We start from the raw sequence: 22,468 nt of genomic DNA, 5'->3' as shown, positions 1-22,468 counted from the left end.
TATAAAAGCAGCCCCAAGGCAGGTCAGGGTGGGCGTAGAGCCAGCTAATTCACTCAGCAGTTCTGTGATGTTGAGGGTCCAGACTCTCTCTGCCACCCTGCCTTGCCATCCTTAGTGTCCTCAGTGTGGCAGGCTTGTCCTCAAGGTAGCAGAATGCCTGCAGCCCTTACAAGCATTGCACCCAGGTAGAACAACATCCAGAAACAGGAAAAGAGGAAATGCTTCTTCTTTGTGTCTCTTTAAAAATAATGGATCTTTTCCAGACATGGCCATCAGAATTCTTCCCATTTCTTACTGAACAGTGCTGGGTCACAGGCTTGGGCCTAAACATATCACTGGCAAGGGGCGTTGTTGGCACTGTAATTGGCTCAGCAGCATCAGGTCCTTCCTCCTAGGGCCAGGGATAGGCCAGACTCCCCGAAGGACATGACTTTGTGGGGGAGGATGAGCCCAGAACAGATAGGGCCTCTGTTAGGAAGAGGAAATGTCTGTCTGTGGGAGTGGGTGAAGTGGGGGGCTGGAGGGAAACCAACAGTGTCTCTCCAGGCCACTCTTACTTTTTAGTTTAAATGCTATGGAGAATATCTATGGAAGTGAATCATCAATCATAGTAAAATTTTGGATACATGTATATTTTTCGGGAAGAATTTAAAATTTTGCACTGTATCTGGTATATACAACATGGCTATAATGTATGCAAGAAAGAAAAGTATCAGCCAAGCTAAAAGATGAGTTTGGTTCACTTTTTGCAAATAGGAATATATAGTTTAGGCCCCGGTATGCTTCCAGAATCATTATGCCAGGGTTCTAGGGGCTTTTTCCTTCTCTTGGGCCAGGCTGATGGTGTTTGGGCATAGAGGCACGTGTGTATATGCTGTTGGCCCTGGAGAGGACTGAAAATTGGGTTAACGGTATGGATAGGGCTCACTTGAATGGTGGGGCAAAAGCCTGATTGGCTTGGATGCTTGGTTGGGTGGGTGGGTTTAAAGTGTTTGTTTATTTTTTATTATATATCACAAGTTACATTTTATGAAACCTATTCTTTCACTTATGTATTCAATATTTAAAACAATTTAAAAAATCCTTTTTTATGTCTAGCACATGGCCTGTGAGCACATAAATCCGTTCAATTGATTCAGGGTTGAAACTGAGACTGGGGTTCTCTTGAGTGAATATGGAAAGGGGAAAGGGAGGGCATTGGAGGTCAATGTGCAAGGGCTGATTAAAAAGATGGGCTGCAGAAACCAAATTGGGGAAAACGATGGTGAAGACTTAAGGAGCATAGATAGTGATCAGATGGTGGGGTCTTTGGGTTCAAGGACCTGATAGGGTTGAAGAGTTGTTAGAATTATCTTTCTAGAAGGGGTGAGCAGGGACAAGGAGAAATGGCAGGTGACAGGAGAGAGGAACGAAATTGGGACCCCAAAGTGGGGTGGTAACAAGCAGTGGCTGCGTCTAGGCTGTGCTGCGGACATGCATGGTGGGAGAGGGGGTGGAAGACAGCCTCTTTGGGGTAAGTCAGGCATGACCTTTGTAAATGCTGAAATCAGTGCTAGTTACAAGAGAAAGAATGATCCAGGCCCTGAAATCTTCAGAGAGCATGCTGGGGTGAGTGAAAGACTGTGTGCAGCTCGGGTGGGTGGGCTCGTTAGCATGCAGACTGGTTGTATGAGTAGCAAGGAAGTATTGGTGTGCATGAGGGGAAGCACTGCCATGGTCTGGATGTTGCAGTGGTGAGCAGGGAGGATGCCGACCTCATCTTGGGCCAGGGGGTATGGGGTGTAGGATAATGAAGGGCTTACCTGACAGCCTATAGGGACGCAGTCCCCTCAGGGGACTCTAGGTTTTAGGTGGAGCCAGAAGGGAGGTGGTGCAGGAGAGGGGATTTGGTAAGCTTTATTGGATATAGGGGGTGGAAGAGTTGTGGTTAGGAAGCTGGGGTGACATTAGGTGATGCCCAGCGCTGTATGGAGGGGACAGTTAGAGATGTGGGTCATGTGGGAAATTTGGATATCTGGGGACATGGATGGAAACCAGGGGGGAAGGCGAGAGGGGACATCCCTGGTGTGTGCCTGGTCTAACGGTTGTCTATTGATTGAGTCTGGTGTCAGGCATCTTGTGGTGGGGAGGTGAGGAATAGGGGCTGGGTATTGTGCAGGAGCAAGGGCCTCCCTTTATTTTGGGGTGGGGTGGAGTCATGGTTATCTTCAGTACATTATTGCTTAACTTCTGGATGTCTCCAGGAGTAATTCCCTGTCCAATATGTCCAATGATGTTTATACCTAAAAGTGGATGTGGATTGAAGACATGGCACTTGAGAGAATTTTTCTGAAATTTGAAGTCTTCATGGCATCAGACAAAGTGTGTTTGCAGAATGGACTTTGCACTCTGAGTTCTTAAGGCTTTGAGAACTTCCCGAAATAACTTGGGTGTGGTGTCACGCCAGGTGTCCTTACCTGCAAGCTGACTTTGGGGGATGACTAGGCCCAACTCCTGATTCACCTTTTTCCACCAGACTTCTCCACCACGTCCTTGACCACGTCTCCTTTCAGAGCCCTGATGTACTGGGCTTACCTAGCGTTTCATCTACTAGGTAAGTTAGTATTTCATCCACACCGGGATTTTGCAGTTGCGTATCATCAGTACAAGGGCCGCTTTCAGGTCTGTAAATAGATGCATTTTTCAGATGTGTATTTCTCTTTAATAATAATGATGATGATAAAAGTGTTGATTTACCACTGAAGCACAATCAGCATACCTGCTGTCTTCTGACCTGATTACTTGCTAAGTCTCGAAAGGGCTTCATTGTGTGGATTTTACTCCTTACCAGGTAAGAAGCTCCAGGTCATTCATCTGTGCTTGGCACAGTTGTACTGCACACACGGAAGTTCTAAAATCTACTGGCCAGTGTCAGGAAAAGGAGTCTTGCCTGCACCCTGGTTGGCATGGATTACTGTTGACAGAAAGTTTGTATCGATGGGGAGCCTCTGTTATTCAGATCCATTTTTTCTGCTTTTCCTTATAATGTTATACTTGGGGGGCATCTCTTCATGGGCTTGCTGGCTTTCATGCCAGTGAAGCTGCTTGGTGATGGGTTTCTTCTTCCCCATCAACATTTCCACAATAGTGTTGAATAACAGCCCCTCCCAAACCTCATGGCTTACATAGGCCTTATGGCAACAAGGGTCTATTTTTCTTCCTCAGCAGCCTGCGTTGGCTGGGGTGGTTCTGCCTCTGGCTGCTGGTTGCTTGGGGTTGGCTCCACTATGGGTTGGGTCCAGCTGTGCTCCATGAGTTTCCTCCTATCCCTTAGACCAGACACTACGTGAGGTTCTCCAGCCACCACTGGGTCATATTTCTCATGACTGATTGCCCCAAATCATTTGCGGGTGTGCATCATCCAAAGGTGTGGCTTCAGGTAAAGAATAATTTGTGGCATTTTTACAAACTACCAAAAGAGGGAAAGAGGATAAGGACCAAGGCAGTTGTTAAAAGGTGAAATCACCAGTCATATTAGCTTTTAAGTAACAGTGCATTACTAATGACATTTCCGTTGTCAGTGATTTTTGTCTTATGTCTGACTAGTTTATTTTCTTTGTTCTCACTGTTTCTATTTTTTTTAATTTTTAATTTTTTTTTGATGTAAAGTTCGATGATTCATTAGTTGCATATAACACCCAGTGCACCATGCAATACGTGCCCTCCTTACTACCCATCACAAGTCTATCCCATTCCCCCAACCCCCTCCCCTCTGAAGCCCTCAGTTTGTTTCTCACTGTTTCTAAATTATGTTTTATTTAAGTTGTCAAGTTCACCTTGAGTGTTTATTTCCCCTTTTTCTGTATAAAAGTCTGTAATTTGGAGCATCATACTTTCAGTGCCATTGTCTGGGGAATTTGAGTAAAATAGTAAATGATACCATCTTCATCTACATGTGGATGTGTAGGCAGGGCTGGGAAGGTTCTTAGTTCTGTGATGGGGGGGCAGCTGGAGGGACGGAGCAGTAGGAAGGACGGGGGGGGGGTGTAATTCCCTACTGGGGAAGAACTGAACTGAGCTTCTTATTCCTTTTGAGGGTTTCCACTGGGGCTCCCGAGTGGGATAAGGATCTTTCCCCCTCCTTTGGTGCTTCCTGGGGTCTGCTGAAGCAGGTTTTCATGAGGCTCTATTATGATCCTCTCAATTAAAAAGGAGTAGAAATGGTTTTGAAAAGGATTATATGTGGAAGGAAATGGAGGGATAATCCCATTGCTTTCATAGGTTTGTTTGTTGGTAGTGCTTATTGCTGTGTTGGGATCAAGTGCCATTTAATAAGTCCAGTCTCATTAATTGTATGAGTTTCATGAGTCATTGAGTTTATGGCTTCACAGGTAGGTGAAGCTGGTTACTCCCACCTAGTGAGACAGCCTTTGTCAGGAGCTAGGTAATTACAAAACAACTAACATGTATATAATGCCGAAAGCACTCTGACAAGCTGATTTTATCCCCACGGGAGTCCTACGCTGTAGGAACCATTGGTGGCCCCATTTCTGAGATTGAAATTGAGGCAGAGAGTGCTTAAAAAAAAACTTGTCCAAGGCCCTGTAGCTTCTAGACTTTACCCAGGCAGTCTGCTCCGGAGGTTTTTGCCCTCAACCTTTGCTATTGCCTTTCAGCTAAATAGGGAGAAATAACTGTCAACAAGAGGTTTTAGCTGGACAAAGGAGTGGGAGAGGGTAGCTTTTGGTGTGGTTTATAGATTATTTTCTAGATAAAATGCAAAAATAACAGGAACGGTTTATTGGCTCTTGGTTGGTGGTAAAGGAGAGTGAGAAATTAAAGATTTCTTTAAAAATTCAGGAATGGGGGAGCCTGGGTGACTAACTCTACTAAGCGTCTGCCTTGGATTCAGGTCATGATCTCAGGGTCCTGGGATCCAGCCCTGCATCAGGCTCCCTGCTCAGCGGGAAGCCTGCTTCTCTCTCTCCCTCTGCCTCTCCCCTGGCTTGTGTTTTTTCTCTCTCTCAAATAAATAAATTAAATATAAAAAAAAACAAAAAAAAAAAGAAAAGAAAAGAAAAAAAAAGAGTCAGGAATGACCCCTAGCTCTCTAACGGTATCTGCTGGTTGTTTCTCTGTGGTTAGTTTGAATGTACTTCTCTGGGCTTTGTGATGATAGTAAGGCAGTGTGCTGGTGTGTCTGTGCCCAATGCTGAAAGTCACCACCCCAGAGGCAGTTTGAGGCCTCAGCTCTTTTGTTCAGCACTTGTCCCCCCTCTCTCTTCCTTACTACTCACCAGGACTGCTATGGGAGGGGACTGCAATGAGCTTCTTCATGGGGAAATTGGCCGTTTGACTTTCAGTGCCACTCACTCCCATCATTTCTCACCTGTCTACTTATCTTCCCACTCTTTTGCATTCCCAGGGTGATGATTATTTTTATATATTCCTGACCTGATTTCTGGTTTTGATTTATTCGCCCTTGTCTCTGAGGCCTTTGTGTGGTTCAGATTTGAGTTGGGAGGCCAGATAGGAGTTCTGCCCACATCTCTGACTGACTGTGTTACCTTGGGCAGGACATGGGAGATCTAGAACCTGTGGTTTCTTTATCTTGATCGCACACCGCCCCCCCCCCATCTACCTCACAGGGTTATAGGTGAGGGTCAAAAAAAAGAAATTCCTGAAAGTGTCTTTTGAAGTATAAATGTATAGCATTATTAATATTCCCAGCCTCCCCAAGTGGCTTTGTCTCCTCCCTGCTTTGATGCCCTGCGTAAGCTTTGGTCATGGTACCTTTTGCATTAGTTGTTTACCTCTGTACCCTCAAAGGCCCTGTGTCTTACTGTCTTTGAATTTCCTAGCACTTGGCTCAAGGCAAGTTGGAATGGGTACTGGCTCAGTAATGTTCAAATCAATGAGTAAAGAATGTCTGTCTAAGGGATGTTTCTGGTCATAGTTGTTTTTGTCGTTGTTCATTGTTTTTTTCTGAATGAAGACTTACTCCTTGTCTCTATGTTTCTTGAAGTTAGCCTTGTTAAAAATCAGCCCTTTCTTACTTTCTTGTGTTCCCTTTTGCAGGATGTTAAATTCCAGTGTCTGTGGCCTCCTTCTTCAAGGGCTAGGCTTACTTTTAAATATTCATCTGATGAGTCTTGATTTTAAACAATCAGATAAATCAGTTCTTCCAGCTATTGACTTAGAGATAGAAAATATTTAATATTCATTGTTTGTGTATTCATTTAACAAATACGCCTCGAGTACCTTTTGGGTACCAAGCTCTGTTCCTGGGGCTAGGAATAGAGCAGTGAACAAATTGGATGAGATTCCTGGCCTTATGCAGCTTCCGGTCTAGTGGCGTGTCAGTCAGTGAAGAAGGAAATGAACACATAAGAGAATTTCAACGAATCTTAAGAGCTGTAGGAGGGAATCATGTGAAGAGGGCTTCTAGACCAGTGAGCAGTCGTCATATTTATAAATAAAACTGAATATGTTACAGATGTCATGCTCTTAATTTCCCTTTGTATCAGGTTACCTGAAAGGTATCTAATGGTCTTGATGGTGAGTACTTGAAGCTCTGTCCTATCCATGCCTCATCCACAAGAAAGATACAGAATGGCTGAGGAGGAAGGTGGCTGTTACCTGGCCTTTGGTTTCATGAGAGCACCTCAGTCTGTATGAGTGCTCCTCAACCTTGACTAGAACCCTCTTTGTTCAGGTAGCTCTTTTTGAGTATCTCTGATGGACCAAGGGGGACCCAGGAAAGATAAGGGAGTCATCGATCACCCAGTAACTTCACTGTGCCATCTTGCTGTGTCAGTGCACCCACATCCTCAGTGCCAGGGAAACTGCTTGCTTATGGCATTGTGTGTCCATTGTATGGTGAGCAGTCAGGCATCCAGCCGTTGCAGAGCCTGTGAAGGAAGAAGGCAGGGCGATTGGAAAGCATGTGAAAAGTAACAAACAGGAGCACTTTTGGATTTCTTTGAAGAGGTTAATGTGTGATCACAGTTCTGAAGGATGAGAGGGAATGAGCCATGTGGGGATCTGGGCCTGGGGACGGCATACAAGAGGTGCCCCAGATGGAGAATGCATTTGAGAAGTTTGGGGAATAGAAAGAAGCCGCAGTGGCCGGAGGGTAGGGTGTGAAGGACAGAGTGCTGTGAAATGAAGTTGGCATTGAATGGTGGAAACTACGGACAGCCTTGTAGGCTGTGGTCAGGAGTTTGGATTTTAAGTACTACTGGAGGCCACTGGGAGGTTTTGAATGAACGAATGCCCTGGTTTGATTTATAGTGTTCAGTCTCTCTGCTGACTGCATGGTGGAGGATGGCCTGTGGAGGGGAGGAGTGGAAGCAGGAGCCCAGACAGAGGACATGTTGTAGCCTGGGTGAGGATTCATGGTGACATATGCCGGGCAGAGCTGTGGAGGGCATGAAGTACCCAGCGCTGGAGCATGTTGGAGGTGGAACTGACACCCTGGAGATGGGCTGTGAAGGAGTGAGAAGAACCTGGGATGATGAGCAGCTGGGTGGGTGGCGGGGCCTGAGGGAAGAACAGAATTTGAAGGGAGAACAATACTTTACTTTGGACACATTTGATTTGAGGAGCCTTGTAGACCCTCACGTAGAGAAATGCAGCTGGCAGCAGGCTTTGAGAGTAAAGCTTGCAGGGTGAAATCTAGAGTCCCCAGCAGAGCGGTGAAATCTCTTTCTTGATCATATCCAGGATTTGAAAGTGGGTTAGGCCATTTCTTTCCTATAGGCATATGATCTATTAATGTTTACTCGTTGTGGCCATTATCCTATCATTGTTATTAACATACATATATGTTACAGGCTGTTTCTCTTTTTCAACTCATTCTAGAAAATACTGAACTAGATAAATACTGTGCTAGATGTGGGGGCCATAATGACACATCGGATGGACCGGGGGTTCTGTAGGTTTGCTAGGATCTCTACCATAGAAGACAGATCATTCATTCAGAATTAAGTCAATTCCATCTGGAGGGATTCCATCAGGAATTAAGTAAAGTGAGATATGTTTTATGACCCAGGGAGAACCAGCTGGTGGGGCAATGGCAGAGGCACTGACTTGGTCTCTGGGCAGGCTGGAGATGTTTCAGCTACCAGTGAATGTCAATAGGAGCTGGCAGGTGAAGTATGCATCAGGGAAGGAGTGAGTGGTGGGTGGGCCAGCAGTTCATACTGGAGTGAAAGCGAACAGAATCCTTTCTTGGAAGTGCATATTCTGTGGAAGGCACTCAAGGATTCCTCGGTAAGCTTATGTAGCTCATAAGAATGATAATACCAGTTTCTTTGCTACCTGCCTTCATGCAGGTAAATTTGTTAGTTACAAAGAACTTCTGCTGCTCTGTGCTTTTATTTTGGGGCAGAAACTAGAATGTGAAATTGGCAGCCGGTACGACATTATAAATACCTTATGTACATTATTTCAAAGATCCAGGTCAGGTTTTTTGTTTGTTTTTTTGTTTTTTGGGTTTTATTTTTGTTTTGTTTTGTTTTTTGAATGAAACGCCCCATATGGTTCTCAGAGGAAAACAACTTCTTATCTTCACCAGCATTAGTTTATAGAAGTTAAATATAGTAATGGATGTGTTCACATATACTCACAGTATTAGGACCCCAAAATTCAACTGAATCCACTTTATCATAGATTAAATAGCAGCACATTTGTTTCTTGAGTAATCCTTGCAGAATTTAAAGAAGCTGTACTTAATTTTCCCAAGATGATTAGTGTGTTGTTCCCAAGAGCTAACACCTTGGTCAGGACCCTGTTGTAAATGGCACAAACAACCTATTTGCTAAGGAAAATGTATAGAGGTGTGTTGACAGTGGCTAAGTACTCTGACCAGAGTTGTGAGGGGTAATCGGGCCCCTGGATGAAGTGGCTCTGTTGCTGCTGGGCCCCAGCAGTTATGGCTGGGCTAAGCTCCCTGCACAACTTGCCTTTCTAGCCGCAGTCCCTGGCTGAGCACGCCTGGTGCAACAGGAAGAAACACTGCTCAGGGCAACTCTACGAACACATGGTGGGCCTCCCTGTGTCCACACAAGAGTGGAACAGCTCACCTGGAAGCTGGAGGGAAGGCTTGACCAGTGGCCCGGGTGGGAGTGGGTGGGTGTGCTGGGGAGTCCGTGCTAATTCTCTTGAACTGCTTTCAGGTCAGCTGGGAGGGAGGATAGACCGCACCTATATAGGACTCCAGTAGCAACATTGTTTTTCAGATGTATAAACCCATCCCTCTTTATGGCCTATGTCAAAGCCACCTCCTCTGTGAACTTCTATTCCCCATCCCCAACAGGAAGGCATCTTGTTTCTCCCCAGTCCTGTACTAACCTCTGGCCTTCTCTCTGGTCTTTGAGTGCTGTGCCCCCATCACTCTCATGCCCTTGAATCAGCCTCCTGCAGGGGTCTGCCTGTGGGGGAGGGGCCCTATGCCAACTAAGATCTCTTCATGGAGAACAAATGGTTGGGGATATTATTTTCCTAGTTGTGTTTTGTCTCATAGGGCGATAAATCTAGTTTTTACTTTCCTTCATTTCTGAAAAGGTTGTTTGTGAATTCTGATAGTTGTATAAGATTATTGTCATTCTGGTAACTTTTTCTTTTCAGATAATGTGGATGCAAGTGATCTTAAGCAGTGTTTTGAGACCATGTATTCTCAGATATATTTCATCTTCTATGAAAATTTTATAACACTGGAAAACAGTTTGAAATTAAAAGGTATGCATTTCTACAAAAAAAATTTTTATAGGCAGAGTTTGTTTAACGTTCAGAAAATTTTAGAGGTTGTATGTTTCATGCGCCACAAGTTATATGCTTTTAAGCTTCCTTTCTTGCCAGACGCTTAGCAAAGCTAGGAGATCGCAATGGTTAGCATCTTTGTCTCCCTGGAACATTCTCTTATACAGCTCTTATTTGAACCACCAATGGCTGCAGGGAAAATGGAAGGAGAAACCCACAGAAGGCGTGAGTTCCAGGGGAATAATTTACTTAAAAAGAAAAACATAAAAGTAATATGTGCGTACTATGAAAAAAATCAGACTCCACTAAAGGGTTTGAAATGGGGCGCCTGGGTGGCCCAGTCAGTTAAGCGTCTGCCTTTGGCTCAGGTCACGATCCCGGTGTCCTGGGATTGAGCCCTATGTTGGGTTCTCTGCTCAGCGGGGAGTCTGCTTCTCCCTCTCCCTCTGCCTGCCGCTCCACCTGCTTGTGCACTCTCTCTCTCTGTCAAATACATAAATAAAGTCTTTAAAAAAAAGTAAAGGGTTGGAAATGAAAATTGAACCGTATATTTTTGCCCAGACCCTCAGTCCTGCTCTGCCTGCAACCACCATTAAAAGTTCATTGCATTTCTTTCTATATGTGTTATTAATGTATTATGTTTATATTTGCTTATGGTTATACCATTATATACCTGTATAAAATATTCTTTGCAAAATCAAGCCAATAATGTCACACTGCACAATCTGCTCTGTATTTATGTGACAGGATAGTGTAGCCTGGGGAGCTAGACTGGGTTTGGCTCCTGGCGCTGTTCTCCCAGCTGTTGCTCCTTGGTCAAGTGACTTCACCTCTCTCTGACTCACCTTTCTCCTGTCAGCCTCAAACAGGTTAACACGTATCCTGGGATTTCAGGACAGAGTATGGCACATAATATGTGCTCAGTAAATATTAGCTGCCATCATCACCTTTTATTTGTTTTATGTAGTCTATTTTGGAAATCCTTACATGTTAGCACACTTATTTCTAACTCAGTTTTATTTATAAAAAAATCTTTCTTTTACTTGAGTAGAGTTGACACACAGTACCACGTAAGTTTCCAATGTACAACGTAGTGATTGGCTCATCACAAGCGTAGCTGCCATCTGTCCCCGTACAGCACTATTATAGTAGCACTGAGTGTATTCAATATGCTGTGCCTTTCATCCCCGTGGCTCGTTCAGTCCATAACTGGAAGCCTGTACCTCCCACTCCCCGTCACCCATTTCACCCATCCCTCTACCCCCTTCCTTCTTACAACCATCAGTTTGTTCTCTGTATTTATAGGTTTGATTCTGCTTGTTTGCTTGCTTATTCACTTGTTTTGTTTTTTTTAGATTACACATGTGAGTGAAATCATGCGGCATTTGTCTTTCTTTGACTTATTTCGCTTAGCATAATACCCTCTAGGTAGTTCCATGCTGTTATAAATATCAAGATCTCGTACTTTTTTATGGTATGGAGTAATATACCCTCGTATGTATGTACCACTTCTTCTTCTATTGATGGACACTTGGGCTGCTTCCATATCTCAGCTATTTTAAGTAATGCTGCCATGAGCATAGGGATGCGTATATGCTTTCAGAATGTTGAGTCTGGTTCATAAACTGCCACAACAGTAGTGGGAACTCTGGAAGGGGAGCCAGTTTCAGGAGGTAGGATGAGTGCAGCTTTGGGCAGTCTGAGTTGTGGTGCCCGTGGGACACCCAGATGTGGGTTCTGGCTGGACAGTAAAAATGTAGGGATGGGAGCGTGGGAGAAGAGAGGTGCAATCATGCTGTTGCCAAGAGATGTGTTCTTCATAGAGAGAGTGAGAGTTAAGGATTTGGGGTAACTGCTTCTTTCATTGGGCAGATAAAGAGGAAAGATAAAGGAGTAGTGTGTGGAGCTGGGAAGGGACTTCGATACCAGGAAAGCAGTTTTTCACGGAAACCCAGAGAAGATTGAATTTCAAGGAATGAAATGTCGGCAACATTTAAGAATGCAAAAGTTGTGGAGCAGCTGGATTAAGAAGTGGTAGTGCATCAAGGAGGTTGTCACTGAGCACTGAAAGAAAAATCTAGGTGAGTAGTGGGATCCTAAGCCAGACAGAGAGATGGAGTGAGTGCGGTGGGTGGGGGAGGTGGGTGAGACTAGAGGCTACACCCAAGAATACCCTTTTAGAATGTTTGATGGCGAAGACAGGGGACTGTAACTCAAGGCGTAGCGTGGTCAGGGGAGGGTTTTACAGGCTGCATTTACCTGTTTGCAGGCTGACTAAAGGGAGATAACTGATGGTGCACGATGGTGGGGGATGTGGCCTGATGTAGGGTCAGGTATACAGTAGAGGATGCAGAGAGGAATGTATGGATGTCCTGACCACTTCTGCAGAACCTAAGGCAGACGTCAGGCATGGAGGGGAAAGAACGTGGTGTGAGGCACTGTGGTGGTCTCGGACACAGACCAGGTGGCTCAGAGTCTTACAGAATGCTCCAGGTTCTAGACGGTCATCAAGTCAAATACGGGCACGTGCCCAAGGATGCCAACTAGGGGATTGTTTTTTTTTTTTCAATGAATTGCTCAGTTTTTTCCCCTGTGAGTTATAAATTGATGTAAATCTTGAGCTTAATTTTTTTCCAAATTGGTAGAAAATTCAAATATGAAACAATCTGACTTCTATCCTGTTTCCTAGTTTTTCTCCACTTAACTGTTTTTCACAGGTGTGTGGAGGAAAAAAGTGTGATATTATGGGTAATCAAAATAGCAAAGAAAGATATTAGAATCTCTGGTTTTTAAAAAAAGCCTTAAACCAAATACCCCATTTGAAAGCTCCTCTGGCCCTCCTTCTTTCCCCTTTTGCTCTTCCTGTCCTTTTAGAAAAAAATGTAGTTGTTCAAGAGTGTATCAGTTAGTTTGTGCTGCATAACAAATTGCATTACAAACCATCCCAAAGCTAAGTGCCATAATAAAAAAACCAGTCATTTTGCTTACAATTTTCTGGGTTTATTGGGCAGTTATTCTGGTTTAGGCTTGCACATGCCTCTCACATCAGCTGGTGGTAGATGGCCTCGTTTACGTGTCTTGTGGTTGGCACGCTGTTGACCAGGGCACTCCATGCTTGCAGGCTATCTTGAGCTCCTTTCCATGTTGGCTATAGGGTTCCAAACTTAGCTGGTGCATAAGGTTTTTCAAACTCATGCTTGCTTCACATTTGTTAATGTCACATTGACCAGAACAAGTTACATGCCTCTCTGATGCAAATAGAGAAATAGACATCTCTTGCTAGGAGAGGAAAAACTCTGCATTCTTGCAGTCTACTACGAACAATCATCATGAAGAACCAATAAAACTAGGATTGAGATTTTAAAGTTTCTTGCTTTTAATACAATTTGTGTTTCGATTGGAATACCAGGAGAAAATATACCAAAACAACAGAAAGAAGGAAAATGTTTGCTGTGAATCATGAAATCATCTTATGATAACGTCAGCCTTCCGTTATTTAGGCCAAAACCCGAGTTTATTGGCTCTACCTTCAAAATATATCCAGAGTCATTGGCCTCTTCTCACTGCCTGTGCTGGTATTGCTGGTGCTCCCATTATCCTCATGCAGATTAGTGCAGTTAGCCTCAGAAATGGTCTTCCCCTTTCCACACTTGTGACCTACTCCCCCCCCCCCCCCAATCCCTGCCAGAGTCTCTTCAGAAGAGCAGCTGGAGTGATGCTTTAAAAATATGACTCTGCACCCTCAAATAGCTTCCCAGTTGTGGAACTCATTACGATAGCCTCAAGCCCCACCTCCCTGCCAGCCTTTACCCTACCCGCTTTCTAACCTCACCTGCAGCAATTCTCCCCCTTCGCTGTAGACTCAAGGGCCTTCTTGCTGTTTCCTGAGCATGCCAGACTTGCGCAGCTGTAAGCACTTTGCACTGTCCAATCCCTCTGCCCGGAACAAATTTCTCCCAAATGTCCATATGGCTTATTTCTTTACCCCCAAATGTCCATGTGTTTCTCTTCCTTACCTGTTTCAGATCTTTGCTCGGATGTCATCTTATCAGCAAGGTGTACTTCCCTGGTCAGAATTGAATACTGCCTGTTTGGGCACTCCCCATTAGCCTTTCCTCTTGGTTTTCTCATTTACTGCATGCCTCCTACTGCCAGAATATAAGCTTCCTCAGGGCATGGTTTTTTGTGTTTTGTATCACGCCTGTATCCTCAGGGCCTGGAAGAATGTCTGACACAGAGACACTCTTTAGTATTTGTTCAATGAACGAATGCCATCTTACCTTACTTCCTAGAGCTGTGGGGATTCCGTTAGATCAGGGGTCCACAACTTAGAGCTGGCTGCTTGTTTTGACAAAGAAGTTGTTGGACACAGCCATACCAGTGCATTTATGTGTTACCCATGGCTGCTTTTGCACCATCATGGCAGCATTAAATGATTACAAGAGGGGCCTAAAGCATACACTCCCTGGCCCTTTGCAGAAAAGGCTACCACTTCCCAAGTTAGATGGTGAATGGCAAGCTCTTAGCGCAGGGCCCCCGGCAGAGAGACGACAATAAATGTAACTGACTGCTGTAGGTTTTGTATTTTCTCTTATTGTCCCTATCAAAAGGACAGTGCACGTGACCTGAAGACATGCGTGGCTTTTCATGGTTATGACTGCTCTGTGCCTCTTCACATCAAAAAAGCTAGAACTCTTTCTTTGCATCTGCTGTGCGTTCCTTCATAATTTGAGCTCGTAAGTAATTGAGAAACAAATAAATTGCATTCCACGGGTTGACAGTGATTTGGCAAACGTGGAGGCTGTGGTTAAACAGCTAGCGGAGAGTGGCTCCGCTAGGTGTGGACTCAGGTGCTGTGGCTTGGGTGTTTATCTACATTCCTGACAGGGGTTCCACGCTACCTCCTGGTAGTTTTTGAATAAATGAGTGTGTGTTCAAGCTTCAGTGTTTTCAAGATAACATAATTTTTAATATCTTAAAATGTACACATTGTCATGATAACTAATTTTTTTTTATACATTCTAGGGAATAAGAAGTCACAAAGGGAGGAGCTGGACTCCATCCTCTTTCTTTTTGAAGTAAGTTTTTGTTAAATTCATTTAGCTTTTAAGATTCTTGTTGAAAATGTGGTACTTTAGCTCTTTAATTTTACTTTTAGACATAAAAAATGATGGACATGTATTTCCTTCCTTCCACTTTTAAAAACAATGCTGCAAATAATATTCTTATGATTTTTAATTTTTTTGCAAACATGTGGGAGACTTTTTCCTGTATGGTTACCTAGATGTGAAGTTATTAGATGGAAATGTATCCACATTAAAATACTGATATGACCAAATTGTTTTTGAAAAGGTCATATAAATTTATATGGAAACTTTTATGGAAGTTGTGTGTAAATTCCCTAAGCAACACTGGCGATGATTTTTGTGTGTGTGTATATATGCAAACTGACATGTTGAAAACCCACTGTTTTTAATATGTTGTTCCTGACTACTAGTGAGATTGCAATCTTCGTACGTGTCTGTGTGTCCATGTGTGATCACATATTCTTTTCCAAGTTGGAACAGTACGTTTGGGTGTGGTTCTTGGTCTATTAAGCTTACAGTCTCTCTTGTCCACATGTATTAGACAAGTGGCCAGATTACTGATACCTTGAGAGCTACACTAGAACTAAATTGTAGGTTCTGCAAGTTAATTGTTGGTTATCTAGAAATTATTCATGGTTTGAAGAGACATGTGCTTAGGCTGGTGTGCGATCAACTTTATGACGATAAAAGAAAGGCCTAATGTATATTTGTTGCAGAGCTGGCTGGAGGGAGAGGCCAGGGGAGAAAGCTCTCCAGGGGCTTTTTGGGTTTGTGGAATAAAACAGATCTGAAGACCTCCTGCCCAGTACTTGTCTCCTGGCTGGCCCTCAGTGACTGTGGTTCCCCTTTCTCTCCTTAAAGGGCTGTACTCCTTCCCCAGAGTAAGAGACATTGATTCACTGTTTATGTTCTGGTGGTTATTGTGTTTCCTGTGGTAACCCTGCTGTGAATGAAATTTGTACAGAGGAGCTGTCTTTACCAGGAGCTTTAATTAAGCCTGTCACTTAAATATGTATCCATCATTTGCTTGAACTGTCCCATTAATTAATTTATTTATTTTTTTTTAATGATTTTTTATTATATTATGTTAGTCACCATACAGTACATCCCCGGTTTCCGATGTAAGGCTCGATGATTCATTAGTTGTGTATAACACCCAGTGCACCATGCAATACGTGCCCTCCTTACTACCCATCACCGGTCTATCCCATTCCCCCACCCCCCTCCCCTCTGAAGTCCTCAGTTTGTTTCTCATAGTCCATAGTCTCTCATGTTTCATTCCCCCTTCTGATTACCCCCCCTTTCTTTATCCCTTTCTTCCCCTACCGATCATCCTAGTTCTTATGTTCCATAGATGAGAGAAATCATATGATAGTTGTCTTTCTCTGCTTGACTTATTTCACTAAGCATTATCTCCTCCAGTGCTGTCCATGTTGTAGCAAATGTTGAGAACTCGTTCTTTCTGATAGCTGAGTAATATTCCATTGTATATATGGACCACAACTTCTTAATCCAGTCATCTGTTGAAGGGCATCTCGGCTCCTTCCACAATTTAGCTATTGTGGACATTGCTGCTATGAACATTGGGGTGCATATGGCACTTCTCTTCACTACGTCTGTATCTTTGGGGTAAATACCCAGTAGTGCAATGGCTGGATCATAGGGTAGCTCAATTTTTAACTTTTTAAGGGACCTCCACACTGTTTTCCAGAGTGGCTGTACCAACTTGCATTCCCACCAACAATGTAGGAGGGATCCCCTTTCTCCACATCCTCTCCAACAATTGTTGTTTCTTGCCTTGTCTATTTTTGCCATTCTAACTGGCGTAAGGTGGTATCTCAGTGTGGTTTTGATTTGAATTTCCTTGATGGCTAATGATTTTGAACATTTTTTCATGTGTCTGTTAGCCATTTGTATGTCTTCATTGGAAAAGTGTCTATTCATATCTTCTGCCCATTTTTTGATTTGTTTATTTGTTTCTCGTGTATTGAGTTTTAGAAGTTCTTTGTAGACCTTGGATACCAGTCCTTTATCTGTAGTGTCATTTGCAAATATATTCTCCCATTCCATGGGCTGCCTCTTAGTTTTTCTGACTGTTTCCTTGGATGTGCAGAAACTTTTAATCTTGATGAAGTCCCATAAATTCATTTTATCTTTTGTTTCTCTTGCCTTTGGGGATGTGTCATGAAAAAGGTTGCTTTGGCCGATGTCGTAGAGGTTGTTGCCTATGTTCTCCTCTAGAATTTTGATGGATTCCTGTCTCACATCGAGGTCTTTCATCCATTTGGAGTTTATTTTTGTGTATGGTGTGAGATAGTGGTCAAGTTTCATTCTCTTGCATGTAGCTGTCCAATTTTCCCAGCACCATTTATTGAAGAGACTGTCTTTTTCCCACTGGATGTTTTTTCCTGCTTTATCAAATATTAGTTGCCCAAAGAGCCGAGGGTCCATTTCTGGGCTCTCTATTCTGTTCCATTGGTCTATGTGTCTGTTTTTGTGCCAGTACCATGCTGTCTTTGTGATCATAGCTTTGTAGTACAACTTGAAACCTGGTGGTTCAACATTCGCAAATCCATCAGTGTGATAGATTATATCAACAAGAAAAAAGCCAAAAATCATATGATCCTCTCAATAGATGTAGAAAAAGCATTTGACAAAATACAGCATCCTTTCCTGGTTAAAACCCTTCAGAGTGTAGGGATAGAGGGTACATTCCCCAATCTCATAAAAACCATCTATGAAAAGCCTACAGCAAATATCATTCTCGATGGGGAAAAGCTGGAAGCCTTTCCCTTAAGATCAGGAACACAACAAGGATGCCCACTCTTGCCACAATAATTCAACATAGTACTAGAAGTCCTTGCAACAGCAATCAGACAACAAAAAGGGATAAAAGGTATCCAAATCAGCAAAGAAGAAGTCAAAATGTCTCTCTTCGCAGATGACGTGATACTCTATATGGAAAACCCATAAGAATCCACCCCCAAACTTCTAGAAGTTATAGAGCAATTCAGTAATGTGTTGGGATACAAAATCAATGCTCAGAAATCAGTTGCATTTCTATACACGAACAATGAGACTGAAGAAAAAGAAATTAGGGAATCCATTCCATTTATAATAGCAGCAAAAATCATACGTTATCTCGGAATTAACTTAACCAGAGACGTAAGGGATCTATATTCTAGAAACTACAAATCACTCTTGAAAGACATTGAAGAAGACACAAAAAGATGGAAAAATATTCTATGCTCATGGATCGGAAGAATTAACACAGTTAACATGTCCATGCTACCCAGAGCAATCTACGCTTTCAATGCTATCCCGATCAAAATACCAATGACATTTTTCAAAGAACTGGAACAAACAGCCCTTAAATTTGTGTGCAAACAGAAAAGGCCCCAAATCGCCAAGGAAGTGTTGAAAAGGAAAAACAAAACTGGGGCATCACAATGCCAGATTTCGAGCTGTACTACAAAGCTGTGATCACAAAGACAGCATGGTACTGGCACAAAAACAGACACATAGACCAATGGAACAGAAGAGAGAACCCAGAAATGGACCCTCGGCTCTTTGGGCATCTAATCTTTGATAAAGCAGGAAAAAACATCCAGTGGAAAAAAGACAGTCTCTTCAATAAATGGTGCTGTGAAAATTGGACAGCTCCATGCAAAAGAATGAAACTTGACCACTCTCTCACACCATACATAAAGAGTTCTGTTAATGTTTCATCATTCAGGGCTTCCCCTGCCTTCTGATGTTTTGTTAATGAAGTTTTCTGTAAATTTTCAGTAGATACACTTTATCAGATTAAGTTTGCTTCTTTTTCTAGTTTGGTAAGATTTATAAAAAGTCCTAGATAGGCTTTGAAGTTTCCAAATACATATATATTTTTCTGCGTCAACTGAGATAACCATGTGATGATTCTTCCTCAATATAAATGTGGTGAGTTGTAGTTCTGAATTTTAGAGGCTAATATATTGCATTTTTGTTTTTTTTTGTTTTTTTTTTTATTAATAATGATTTTTTATTATATTATGTTAGTCACCATACAGTACATCCCCGGTTTTCGATGTAAGGCTCGATGATTCATTAGTTGTGTATAACACCCAGTGCACCATGCAATATGTGCCCTCCTTACTACCCATCACCGGTCTATCCCATTCCCCCACCCCCCTCCCCTCTGTAGCCCTCAGTTTGTTTCTCATAGTCCATAGTCTCTCATGTTTCATTCCCCCTTCTGATTACCCCCCCTTTCTTTATCCCTTTCTTCCCCTACTGATCATTCTAGTTCTTATGTTCCATAGATGAGAGAAATCATATGATAGTTGTCTTTCTCTGCTTGACTTATTTCACTAAGCATTATCTCCTCCAGTGCCGTCCATGTTGTAGCAAATGTTGAGAACTCATTCTTTCTGATTGCTGAGTAATATTCCATTGTATATATGGACCACAACTTCTTTTTTTTATTATTATTTTTTTTTATTAATAATGATTTTTTATTATATTATGTTAGTCACCATACAGTACATCCCCGGTTTTCGATGTAAGGCTCGATGATTCATTAGTTGTGTATAACACCCAGTGCACCATGCAATATGTGCCCTCCTTACTACCCATCGCCGGTCTATCCCATTCCCCCACCCCCCTCCCCTCTGTAGCCCTCAGTTTGTTTCTCATATGGACCACAACTTCTTAATCCAGTCATCTGTTGCAGGGCATCTTGGCTCCTTCCACGATTTAGCTATTGTGGACATTGCTGCTATGAACATTGGGGTGCATATGGCCCTTCTCTTCACTACGTCTGTATCTTTGGGGTAAACACCCAGTAGTGCCATGGCTGGATCATAGGGTAGCTCAATTTTTAACTTTTTAAGGGACCTCCACACGGTTTTCCAGAGTGGCTGTACCAACTTGCATTCCCACCAACAATGTAGGAGGGATCCCCTTTCTCCACATCCTCTCCAACAATTGTTGTTTCTTGCCTTGTCTATTTTTGCCATTCTAACTGGCGTAAGGTGGTATCTCAGTGTGGTTTTGATTTGAATTTCCTTGATGGCTAATGATTTTGAACATTTTTTCATGTGTCTGTTAGCCATTTGTATGTCTTCATTGGAAAAGTGTCTGTTCATATCTTCTGCCCATTTTTTGATTTGTTTATTTGTTTCTCGTGTATTGAGTTTTAGAAGTTCTTTGTAGATCTTGGATACCAGTCCTTTATCTGTAGTGTCATTTGCAAATATATTCTCCCATTCCGTGGGCTGCCTCTTAGTTTTTCTGACTGTTTCCTTGGATGTGCAGAAACTTTTAATCTTGACATGATACTCTATATGGAAAACCCAAAAGAAGCCACTCCCAAACTATTAGAAGTTATAGAGCAATTCAGTAACATGGCGGGATACAAAATCAATGCTCAGAAATCAGTTGCATTTCTGTACACGAATAACGAGAATGAAGAAAGAGAAATCAGGGAATCCATCCCATTTACAATAGCACCAAAAACCATACGTTACCTTGGAATTAACTTAACCAGAGACGTAAAGGACCTTTATTCTAGAAACTATAAATCACTCTTAAAAGACATTGAGGAAGACATAAAAAGATGGAAAGATATTCCATGCTCATGGATCGGAAGAATTAACATAGTTAAAATGTCCATGCTACCCAGAGCAATCTACACTTTCAATGCTATCCCAATCAAAATACCGAGAACGTTTTTCAAAGAACTGGAACAAATAGTCCTTAAATTTGTATGGAACCAGAAAAGACCCCGAATCTCCAAGGAACTGTTGAAAAGGAAAAACAAAGCTGGGGGCATCACAATGCCGGATTTCGAGCTGTACTACAAAGCTGTGATCACAAAGACAGCATGGTACTGGCACAAAAACAGACACATAGACCAATGGAACAGAATAGAGAGCCCAGAAATGGACCCTCAGCTCTTTGGGCAACTAATATTTGATAAAGCAGGAAAAAACATCCGGTGGGAAAAAGACAGTCTCTTCAATAAATGGTGCTGGGAAAATTGGACAGCGACATGCAAAAGAATGAAACTTGACCACTATCTCACACCATACACAAAGATAAACTCCAAATGGATGAAAGACCTCGATGTGAGACAGGAATCCATCAAAATTCTAGAGGAGAACATAGGCAGCAACCTCTACGACATCGGCCAAAGCAACCTTTTTCATGACACATCCCCAAAGGCAAGAGAAACAAAAGATAAAATGAATTTATGGGACTTCTGCGACACTTTCTAATTATGTTGAGGCAACCATTTAAATCCTGTAAGTTTCTAGGATGGCAAGAACAACAAAGTGGCATCTCACTCAGGCTTTGTTAATTCACTACTCATTACTTACTTGGAAACTCTCTGGAAGTGATTTTTTTGTTTTGTTTTGTAACAACAACAACAAAAAAAGCACAGCAAAAACTCTTAACCAGTTGTGCTGGTACCAAAATTGAAGAGACCTGAAAAATACGGTTTTTAGCCAGAAAATAGGAGCTTGTGTGAAATGCAGAAAAGTATGGCATGTTTGCTTATGACTGAGATTTCCCATATAAGATCCTTGTGAAAAGAATGCTCCTCTTGAATTTGTTTTAGCAAGTGCTTTATTCAGAGCAAAACCATATAATGTGGGTAGAATTCTATGCTACTAATTTGGGGATTTGTGAAGGCCTCTGGATAGTCACTGATTAGAAATAAAGAGTCTAGTGCAGTTTGATTTTTGTTAAAAAGATATTAGACCTTTGCATGATCTCTGGCAAAGTGAAAAACTAACCTCTTACAGTTTATCAAGTGCCTACACTTCCCATGTTTTTGAATATTGCATTTTTAGTATGATGAAAATGATTTCCTATCTGTATCTGTCTATTTTGATCAGTCTTGATGGTACTTTTCTCCAATCCATGGTTCTGTACATCTCATGCTGGTGCTCTTGAATACGCTCTTTTCCCCACTACCCCATCCTTTGTTTAGAGCTTCAGTCTTCCCTCCTACTGGAGTATCCTGATAACTAACTAGTCCTTTGGTCTGTGATCTTCTGCCCCTTCTGTCTCCCTCACCCACCTGGAAGGCTCTTTGTATAATGTCATTCTGATTCCTTTGGCCTTTCAGATGAAGACTGAACTCCCTGCCAAAATGTTCAAGGCCCTTCCTGATCTGGCCTCTGCCTGCCTCTCCATCCATTGTCACCCACCTTACTTTTGCTTCTACTGGCAAAAAAGCAGCAAGGTTGTTTTTGTTTTTCTCCTGCTACTGCTTAGTCTGCCTAAAATGTCCTCCGCTGCCTAGCTTACTGCTATGTATTCGTCAGGATTCAGTTCAAAGGTGATCTCCCTCTGGAAGTGTGCCTTGTGGTACTCACTTCCTTGTGCATGTACTGACATCCCTGATGCTCTTGCCTTTTCCCCTTAGAGCTATCATTTTTAGAGCAGGAGGAGTGTCCTGTGTTGCTTTATCTCTGATCCCTCACACGGTACCCGGCACAAAAAGGGCACTTAAGAATACTTATTAATGAGTCAAATAAATGGTAGATTTAGAGGAAACTTGTTTTAATTACCTACACTACTACCAATTCAAATCCTCATCATTGGCTTAGTGATTTGCAGTACTTGGAGATGCTTTTGTTGTTATGGAA

The 22,468-nt window shown here is 42.6% G+C and overlaps 1 protein-coding gene across 1 annotated transcript in view; it reads left to right on the top strand.

Moving 5' to 3' along the window:
* Positions 1-9,414: 9,414 nt before the first annotated feature.
* Positions 9,415-22,468, top strand: part of LOC123800328 (ral GTPase-activating protein subunit alpha-2-like) — a 64,445-nt gene continuing 51,391 nt past the window's right edge. The window contains exons 1-3 of the mRNA XM_087853879.1: positions 9,415-9,720; positions 11,614-11,822; positions 14,767-14,819. The gene's annotated coding sequence lies outside the window, so the exon portion shown is untranslated. The remainder of the gene's footprint in view (positions 9,721-11,613; positions 11,823-14,766; positions 14,820-22,468) is intronic.

This window comes from Ursus americanus, chromosome 22 (genome assembly GCF_024610735.1).
Source record: "Ursus americanus isolate L20-20 chromosome 22, mUrsAme1.1.p, whole genome shotgun sequence".
NCBI classification, from domain to species: domain Eukaryota; kingdom Metazoa; phylum Chordata; class Mammalia; order Carnivora; family Ursidae; genus Ursus; species Ursus americanus.
The sequence above is the reverse complement of the archived record's forward strand: the minus strand, read 5'-3'. Positions and strand labels throughout refer to the sequence as shown.